Below are 9,754 nucleotides of genomic sequence, written 5' to 3'. Positions count from 1 at the left end.
CTAATTTTAAGTGAATCAATAGGTAGAAATATATATATAATTATCTTTTTATATGACCACTAGAAATGGTGTGTGTCAACTGTTCTTTGAGGTTTTGTGAGAAAACATTTTGGTTGACTAAGTCCATGCAAGTTTCAGAACTGAGAAGGGAAGTGTTTAATCAAATCTGGAATTATATTAAAACGTTGTGAAATTATCTGGGGGTAAAATCTATTTAATAAGGTGGATATAATCTTGAAATCCTTAATATGTTTTGTTTTTTCTTGCAGAAAAAGAAGAACCTCACGTGTGAATGCATACAATATGGCAGTGAGAAGGTGCAATGCACCCAGGAAAAAGGCAGGCTCCAGAAAACAGGCAGAGAGACCTAGTTTGCAACTTCTGTCTGCCACTCACCGGCTCTTGCAGCATAGCTCTTATGCCATAGACTGTGCACAGTGAAATCTGCCTCGGAATGGCTGCTCTGAGCACTGTGCCTGGTGCCCAGGTCCCCAGGCAGCCGAAAACACAGTGCTTTTGCTTTTCCCGCACAAACGTGCCTCATGTGGTCAATTTCCGGGTCCTGCTCTACAGGCCCAAGGTAACCAGCATCTTTCTTCTTCCAAGAGATGATGGAAGTGACTATAAACCAAGTCTAATCTTTCTGCCACTTTTTGTCGTTTCTTTCCCCAGCTTAAGATGGTGAAAACACAGGGTCTGGGAGATAGGAAACACATTTTATCTTAGGCCATTGAATACTTCATGAGGATATTGGAATCAGCAGGCAGGTTTAGAGAATCTACTTAGTGCTTTTCACAAGTCTGCATTTTCGTTGATGTTAAGGTCACTTAGCCTGCCTGTGCCTCAGCTTTAGAAGCAGATATAATGATAGTAATATCTGATTTTCAAGCATGTTCTAAGGAAGACGGAGATTGAGTATTCCTTGGTTTAAAAGAAAAACCAAGTTAGTTCTGAAAAACTCTTTATCAAGCAAAGATTTTTGTAATGCCTAATTAGTTAAAATTAGTGGCATGGCATTACTTCAATAATTAACAAACAATATTGTAATATCTATGTTTAAACTTCAAAATTTCATGTAAATCCCTGCCCATTCCATCCCCCATAAAACAAAATGAAAATAAAAGATAAAGGCAAAAGAAAGCAATCAAAATTACTTCATCTCAGTAGTGAAAGATTGCTAATTCTATCAACTAACAAACCACCAGGACCTTTGCAGAATACCAAAACGCAGTGTGGATTTGTTAATGCAAAGAAATGTCATTTTTCAGTTTTTAGTTTTTTGTTTTTTGGTTTTTTTTTTTTGAGACAGAGTCTTGCTCTGTCACCCAGGCTGGAGTGCAGTGGCGTGGTCTTGGCTCACTGCAACCTCCACCTCCCAGGTTCAAGCAATTGAGTAGCTTGAACCTGAGTAGCTGAGATTACAGGCATGCACCACCACGCCTGGCTAATTTTTCATATTTTTAGTAGAGACGGGTTTCACCATGTTGGTCAGGCTGGTCTCAAACTCCTGAACTCAGGTGATCTACCAGCCTCAGCCTCCCAAAGTGCTGGGATTACAGGCGTGAGCCAACGCACCCGGCCCAAGAAATGTCTTTTGAGTGGAAATGTCTTGTGAGGTCAAATTCTCATTATCTGAATGGACATTTCTTGGGAGCGCTGTATTTTGTGTAGAAAAAAAGTTTTAAGCTCTACCAAAAATTTGGGGATGACTCTTATAAAAATATGATTTATGATACACTTGTCTTGTTTCATAATTGCTACACCAAGACAAAAGACAAGTACCAGGGGTGCAAGGAGCCCCATGAAGCCATGAGAAAATATAGGTGCTCCCCTTTCCACCTCAATCTGAAAGACATGCAAGTATTCCTAGCCGTTTTCAACAACAACAATTCCAGGCAAGTTATATTGCGATTATTTTTTAATAATCACAATCACAATAATACAGACATTCCTGTAGGCTAAACGCCTTTTAATAAAGGACTGTATCATCTTTCTCCAGAGACTTTTTTTTTTTTTTTAACCAAAGGAAAAGTAGTGGTCTGAAAAATACAGGGCAACAGGCCAGGAAGGGCTTTCTCCTCACAGCTGCACACTTTCACACACACAGCCAAGTCTTCCTGAGCAGGCGGTGCGCGGGGCTCTCCTTTCTGGAGATCAGATCTGGGTTGTCCAAACGTTTGCCAATGTGACTGTGGTTTTCTATTAAGATATAGAGAGTCTTGGATTATATGCGAGTGCTCAGGGTGGGAGCAGGTTCCTTGGCAGCTGGAAGAGGTGCCCTGGGGCGGGCAGAGCGCTGAGCATGTGCAGTTTGGCCATCCCACAGGGTGAGTGACTCTGCAACCCTCCTTCAAAACACGGTGGGGCACAGCAGGATGCGAAGACACAGAGACTCAGGTTACCTTATCACAAACATGCTTTTGCCTCTGAACTCCAACTCCTGAAACATTTCTAGGTGTTGTTTTCTTACAAAACTGTTGCAACATTCAAAAAGTGTCTGATTTCTCAACACTGCCTGTAAAGCTCTTTATTGGAAGTCCCCTCACAAGAGCTTTAGAAGCCTTGCCGCCACTGGCTCATGCAGCCTTTGCTTCTGTGGAAACGGCCCCTTTAAAATATACACGAGGAACATGTTTGAAAAAGGATGACATTGGGTGGATTTGAAATACACCTTTTGTTTCTTTTCTTTCCTAAGTCTGTGCTTGGTCTGAAGAAGGAGGGCTTCCATACGAAAGAACCGTTTTGAGAGCCAGGGTTCATGATCAAAGTGCAGAGCTCTCCCTGCTGGGGAGGACAGGCGGCTGCAGGCCTCGCGTGTGCACCAGAGCCGGGGAACTGAATCAATATTATTTCCCACTAAAAACACTTGTATGGGGTTAGTAATAACAGTAACCAAAAAATCAACTTGGGGAGCCAGGCATAGCATGTTTTTTGTTTGTTTGTTTGTTTGTTTGTTTTAGTTTGAAGACTTCTGTCTCCCTGACTCCTTTCTCTCTGCTCACTCAGGCACATTGTGGAATTTAAATGAAAAGAATTGTCAGGTGAAAGACAAAATAAAGCTCAACCTGTGAATAATAATAATAATAAAAAAACCCTTCACAATTGCATAGCTTTTTTCTTAAGTGCATTAAAAAATAGGTACGTAGAGCTAAAGAAAGCCAGAAAAAAATTAAAGTAAGCTTATAGTTCCTACAATTATATTCACGTTACTTTAGTTTCTCCAATGCCAGTGCTTCTATTTAGAAGTTAACATGCTGCACTTCAAAACTGCATCAAAATCCAGAAAACTTACTTTCTCATCACTAAGCAAGTTTTACAAACACAAGGATGCATTTAAAACATTATTCCGGATGATTGCCAATGTGATGGGGTTACATTTCTGTCTCTTAAAAAATACGAAATAGAAAAGGTCAGGAGAGAGTGCTTTAAAAATTCTATTTTCTGCTCCACTGCAGACTTAACAAACAGATTTTCAATATGCAAATAAAGGATGGCCCTCAGTTACAGAAATTCAGAACAAAAGTTGTTGGAACTTTTCGACTGTAAGTCACAATGTCCCTCCTTCTATGAAGGTGCAGCAACCACAATGCAGATGGCTCTCCTGGACAACAGAATACGTTTCCCGTTTCTCAAGCAGGAAGAATAAGTATGTAATTGGCATTCTGGAGAATGACCTGCAAGAGAAGCTCATTGTTTCATAAAGCACTTTTGCATTTTAAGGTAAGCACAGGGTCCTGTTTGGTTTTCTCCTCCTTGGCGAACACGTCTCTCGGAACACAGCGACACAGCTCTAAAGAGCATTGCTGCTGCCAGGGCATTGTGAGCTCAATTCTGCATTTACAGATGTGTTTCCACACTAACAAGGCCCTGGATTAAGTAAACATCCTACAATTTGTAGGTTCTTCCGCCTTGTAGACCATTTCCCCTTCTTCCCGGGACACGAGGGGTGATTTGAAAGAGAAGCTTATGAACAGCCTCTGAGTAACTAATGGGAGCGTCCTGGAATGGCTGGGGTGGCTCAGGATCACGTGCTCGATAGGCTAAGGATGCTGGAGCCTTCCCCATCCACCTTTTTTATGTCTGAGGCAGCTGTAGGGCTGACAGAGAACCTCATTTAGCAGAAGACATTCCTGTAGGCTAAATGCCTTTTAATAAAGACTCTATCATCTTCCTTCAGAGACTTTTTTTTTTTTTTTTTAACCAAAGGAAAAGTAGTGGTCTGAAAAATACAGGCCAACAGGCCAGGAAGGGCTTTCTCCTCACAGCTGCACACTTTCACACACACACACAGCCAAGTCTTCCTGAGCAGGGGGTGCGGGGGGCTCTCCTTTCTGGAGATCAGATCTGGGTTGTCCAAACGTTTGCCAATGTGACTGTGGTTTTCTATTAAGATACAGAGAGTCTTGGATTATATGCGAGTGCTCAGGGTGGGAGCAGGTTCCTTGGCAGCTGGAAGAGGTGCCCTGGGGCGGGCAGAGCGCTGGGCATGTGCAGTTTGGCCATCCCACAGGGTCAGTGACTCTGCAACCCTCCTTCGAAACATGGTGGGGCACAGCAGGATGCGAAGACACAGAGACTCAGGTTACCTCATCACAAACATGCTTTCGCCTCTGAACTCCAACTCCTGAAACATTTCTAGGTGTTATTTTCTTACAAAACTGTTGCAACATTCTAAACGTGACTATTATTCAAAAATCAAAATGTTTACTTTATTTGAGGTTTTGCTACATTTTTATCAAGGATAGTTTTAAGAATCTCGCTGGTGTTGGCTTGGACTCGGGGATCCCGGCACACACGTCCAGCAAGTGTGGGGTTCCAGCACAGCCGCCGTGGAGGATCTGGGGCACAGGGGCCTCAGGCCTGAGCGCCCGGTCCCTGGCGGCGAGCGAGGAGACGAGCCCCTAGAGGAAGCTCCTGCATCCCAAATCCTAAGTCCCGCGCCAGCGACCCTTCCCGCAGCCTTCCCAGCAGCTTCGCTTCCAAGGGTCACGAGCTTCCCCAAGTAACCTGAAGCCCACGGGGGCCTCGACCCTTCCGCCCCAGGGGACAACTTCCCCAGTGGAAGCGCACGCACAGGGCCCGAGTATGCACTGGCAGGAAAAAGTAGCTGAAGAGGGCAGAAGGAGGCACCTCAAGTTTCATCCACCTCTGGGACGACTGGAAGTGACCAACGCGCAGGGAGTGCAGCACGGCGAGGTCACTGTTAGGCACCTGCGGGCAGAGCTGCGGGGCGAGGCTGCAGAGACGGAGGCGGGGCTGCGGGTTCGGAGGCGGGGCTGCGGGTTCGGAGGCGGAGCTGCGGGTTCGGAGGCGGGGCTGCGGGTTCGGAGGCGGGGCTGCGGGTTCGGAGGCGGAGCTGCGGGTTCGGAGGCGGGGCTGCGGGTTCGGAGGTGGGGCTGCGGGGGCGGGGCTGCAGAGACGGCGCTGCGGAGGCTGGGCCTGAGCTGCCGGTTCGGAGCCTCTGGTACCAGGATTGCAGAGGCGGGGCTGCGGGGGCGGAGCTCCGGGGGCGGGACCGGAGCTCCGGGGGCGGGGCCGCTGGGCCTCAGGGCCTCAGGCTACGGGCGGGGCCGCCAGGGCGGGGCTACGAAGGCGGTGTCCCCAGCCCTGAGACCTCCACCTGCCCAGGCATCCCTGCTAGGGCAGCCAAAGACCCGCCAGTCAGTTGCAGCCCCGGGAGAACAGGGCCTGGGCGACAGGGAGAGGACATTCCAGTGTCGACCCGTTTCAATGTTTAATTTGCTACGTGCATACAGTAATACACAGGTAAGAGGAGGCTATTCAAGGATAGTACATATTGCATTACAAGTGAAACTATTAAAATGGATATAGTATAACAATAATTAACACAGAAAAACAATACTTAGGAGGGTCCGTTTATGGCTGTGGAAGGTCTGGTAGTTGAGGGTTTACATTCTCAGCTCCTCGCCTTCCCTTTTGAGATTGTGTTTCAGTTGTGTACTCGTAATTTAGGGTGACGTTATCTCAGAGCAGCAACTGATGACTGTTAAGGAAAAAGTAATATTCTTAAAGACTATGGGAAAAATTAAAAAAAAAAAAAACCAACTAGGGATTGGATTCAGTTCAAGGTGGTGGAAGGCAGTGAACAGCTTACCTTCTCTTTTTTCCAAATTTCCATGGAAATGGATCAAGGGATGGGACAGTGGGGAAAGCCATCTAGAGACCAGAGCTGTGACCCTCTGAAGACAGAAAGCAGCTGAGAAGGCAGAGGCCGCTCAGGCAGGGGGAGGGTGGGCAGACCTCGGGTGCAGAACAGAGCAGGCCGCAAGCTCAGAGTACTTACTGGGCAGTGTCTACCCAACTGCTGGGGGCATCCATGTCACCGGGAGGCACCCCCGGAGTTTCAAACTCAGGGGTTTTCGGTGAAGCTCTAGATTCTCCAGTCCTAAGAAGCCAGGTGTGATTTAGGCTCCCCACTGCCGACAGGCCCCGTGAAAGGTGCAATTAGAGAATGGCTGGTGACGGCTGGGCTCCAGGGTGAACGCTGGCACCTTGACACCCTGATGAGACACATCTTGTGTGCGCTTTTGGAAGGCAAGGTGGCCTGAGCCAAGGCATTCCATTTCCTTCACAAAAACACAAAGTTCTTCATGAAAGCAAGCAAAAGCATTCATTTTCATAGAAAACTGAATTATATCATTTTTATGGCTCTTCACTCACACTTCTGTTTTTGCCTCTGTCATCAGAACCTATTTAGTTGTGCAAAACAAACTGACTGCAATATAGTGAGGGCGCTTTAATTCCTCAAAATTCCCCTTAGAGGGGCAAGAAAATGAACTTCTTGTTTCACAATTATGCACTCTGAATTTCCTTGAGAAAGCGTCAGGTAGATGGAAGCAAGCAAGAGAGGAAAGCATTTACAAGTTTATAGATCTGACTTTTTCAACTTTCTCCTAGATTTTTTGAACACCCCTCATTGAAACATTGTTGCATCCTAAGTCTTAATGAGGGTGGTTGATTAGATTTACAGGTGTGAGCTCTATTCGCACTACAAATTCTTTGTAATATGGTTCTACACAAGATAATGTGTCAGGGATGTTTGAAAAAAGTAATGTTAAATGTGGGCAGGATGACTTAATTGACTAGTTTCTTTGCCCACCAGTTCATCAGAGGAGAGCGACACAACCTGCCATTCACTTCACTGACACTACCAATCACGCACCTGGCCACTTGCTTTTTTCTTTCCTTCTTTCCTTCCTCCCTCCCTGCCTCCCTCCCTTTCTTTCTTTCTTTCCTTTCTTTTTCTTTTTCTTTCTTCTTTCTTTCCTTTCTTTCTTTTCCTTTCTTTTTCTCTTTTCTTCTTTCTCTCTTCCTTCCTTCCTTTCTTGTTGTTGTTTTGTTTTTTGATCAAAGCACTTAAGTATTTGCTTTTTTCTTTTTTGAAATATGCTCTTAAACACGAATTTTACATGTTATTCTATCCACACGTTTTCCCCATTTACTTATTAATAATGGCCTTAGGAAGTGCAAGGAACACCTCAAACATGAATGGAAATGCTTCCCTGATAGAAAGGCTCTCAGAGCGCAAAATTCTGCACCCAGACGACCTCTCCAGTTAAGGTTCCCTTTGTCTTCCGGATGGTTTGTTCATGGGTGAGTCTACAGTGCCCTCTAATGGCTACAGTGCAATTCTTCCCGAGTCCAGGTATGAATTTATTTCTATTTCATGTTCCTTAAATATTGAACTTGCTGAATTATACTGCCACATCCTATTTTAAAAAACAAATTAAACAATGTAACAGAGTACCTTCTCTGTGAAAAATGACACTCTGAAGTGTGTAATCATCTTGCGCTCTGTCCACACTCTCTTGACCATTCTCACCCTCTTCTCTGCTGCCCTGGCTTCCCGCCCAAATACCATCATGTGCAGACGCTCCGAGAATCTCTGCCGTTGCCCAGCGCAGCCTGGTTCAGGGTCTCCTGCTTACCTCTGCACTGAAAGGCTTATCAAGCTGCAGGGGAACCAGCTTGAGCCGCCAAGCACCAATTGAAAGCCTTGTCTAACTCCAGGCTGAAAAGTGTTCATTTATTTTTGTGTTTACAGTTTTGGTTTTTTGTTTTTGTTTTTGTTTTGGTTCAAGTAATAAAACGTTACAATAATGTTCTGTTTGGGTACTAGAAATTAATAACAACTTAAAACCTTTCCACTCTCTGGGGATAACACAGTACCATGGGCAACTTCAAGCCTATTTATCATCATCAGTTCATGTGGAGTGGATGGATGCTGCCAAGTAAACTCAAGGAACAAGTATGGCAAGCAAAAGTTAGCACCAGTGCTAATAAACGACAGTGCACCTCCTCTCCACTAATTAAAAACACATACGACTGCTGAGGTATAACATGTTTGAACTACCTGACAAATCCACTCACTAAGCACAATTTCCACAAACTCAGTGGACCACGCCCTGTTCTTCTCTCTTCCATACTTCCTACTCCCTGTGCCACCCATTCCAAGCCCATCACTATGTGGGAGATACTCACCAAGGTCACTCACCTCACCTGACCTTGCAGCTTCCAGCCACATCGGTAGCCAAGTGCCTGGACGATATATGACCGACAAGTTTCCTCCCACACCACCTCCTGCCCTGTCTCTCATCTTCTCCCTCTCCCATGGTACTTCAGATTATAGGAGGGACTGGGGGGATGTTATTTTTCTCCCTGGGTGAACGCAGAAATACACACAAAGAGCTTTAAGTAGTCTCCATGTGCTATCAACTTCCAAAGCTCTGTGACATCCCTTCTATAGAGTTTTTCCTGTAAAGGTTCCCTGCCACCTCCACTTGGAGGTCTTATGGTTCCCATGTCCCAAATGGAAAGCTCAAGAGTCGCGATTCCTACCACCTGTAATTCCTAAATCTGTGCATCTATCCCCAACTCCAGGTGCTCAACTCAGTAACCTGGGCGTCTTCCCTGATTCCTCCCCGGGACTTCGTGAACACAGCATCTATTCCACCCCAATGGACGTGCAGTCCATCTGCCCTTTACCATCTGCACCCTCAGCACCGTCAGCTCCCAGCTCCACCTGTTGCAGTCGCCTCCTAACAGGTCTCTCCACTTCACCTCTTGCCCTCCTCACATCACTTTTCCTCAGAACAGCCCCGGTGAACTATCGCATGTGACACCTCTGCTCAATCTCCCTGGAGCCTCGGATGCCACTCAGCATGAAAGTGCTCCCAGCTGTCTTGAGTGACTGGCAGTTATCTAACCTGATCTCATGGACACACGACAGGAGTTTTGGCTCCAGCAGACTCCTTCTGGCACTCATGGGATTGTTGCCTTGCAGGGCTGCCCCAGCAGGGACATTCCTCCTGCCTGCTTTCAAGTCTGGGTCCCTCCATCCAGGTCCTTGTAACGTTACCTCCTCAGAGAGATCCTCTTTGACCGCGATTTGGAAAGAGGCATCTACCCTGCTACTCCATATGCAAAGCTCCGGGTTTTCTTTGTTGCTATTTCCCCAATTTATGATTGTTGTATATACTGGGTGACCACTCGTTTAGGATTTTCCTCTACCCAAATGCCATGTGACTAGCTCCTCCCAGCAAGGCACCTGGCAGAGAGAGTATGTTCGACATATTGGTAGTAAGAATGACTATCAACACAAAGCTTCCCAAAGGACAACCAAGTGATTTAAAAATTTCAGTTATGCCTGTTATAATTACTTAAGGAAGGAGTAACAAAATTGTTGCCAAATGCAATTGTTAAAGGGCAGCAGTTGTAATTAAACAAAAAATCC

Source organism: Pongo abelii, chromosome 4 (assembly GCF_028885655.2).
Source record: "Pongo abelii isolate AG06213 chromosome 4, NHGRI_mPonAbe1-v2.0_pri, whole genome shotgun sequence".
Taxonomy (NCBI): domain Eukaryota; kingdom Metazoa; phylum Chordata; class Mammalia; order Primates; family Hominidae; genus Pongo; species Pongo abelii.
The sequence above is the reverse complement of the archived record's forward strand: the minus strand, read 5'-3'. Positions refer to the sequence as shown.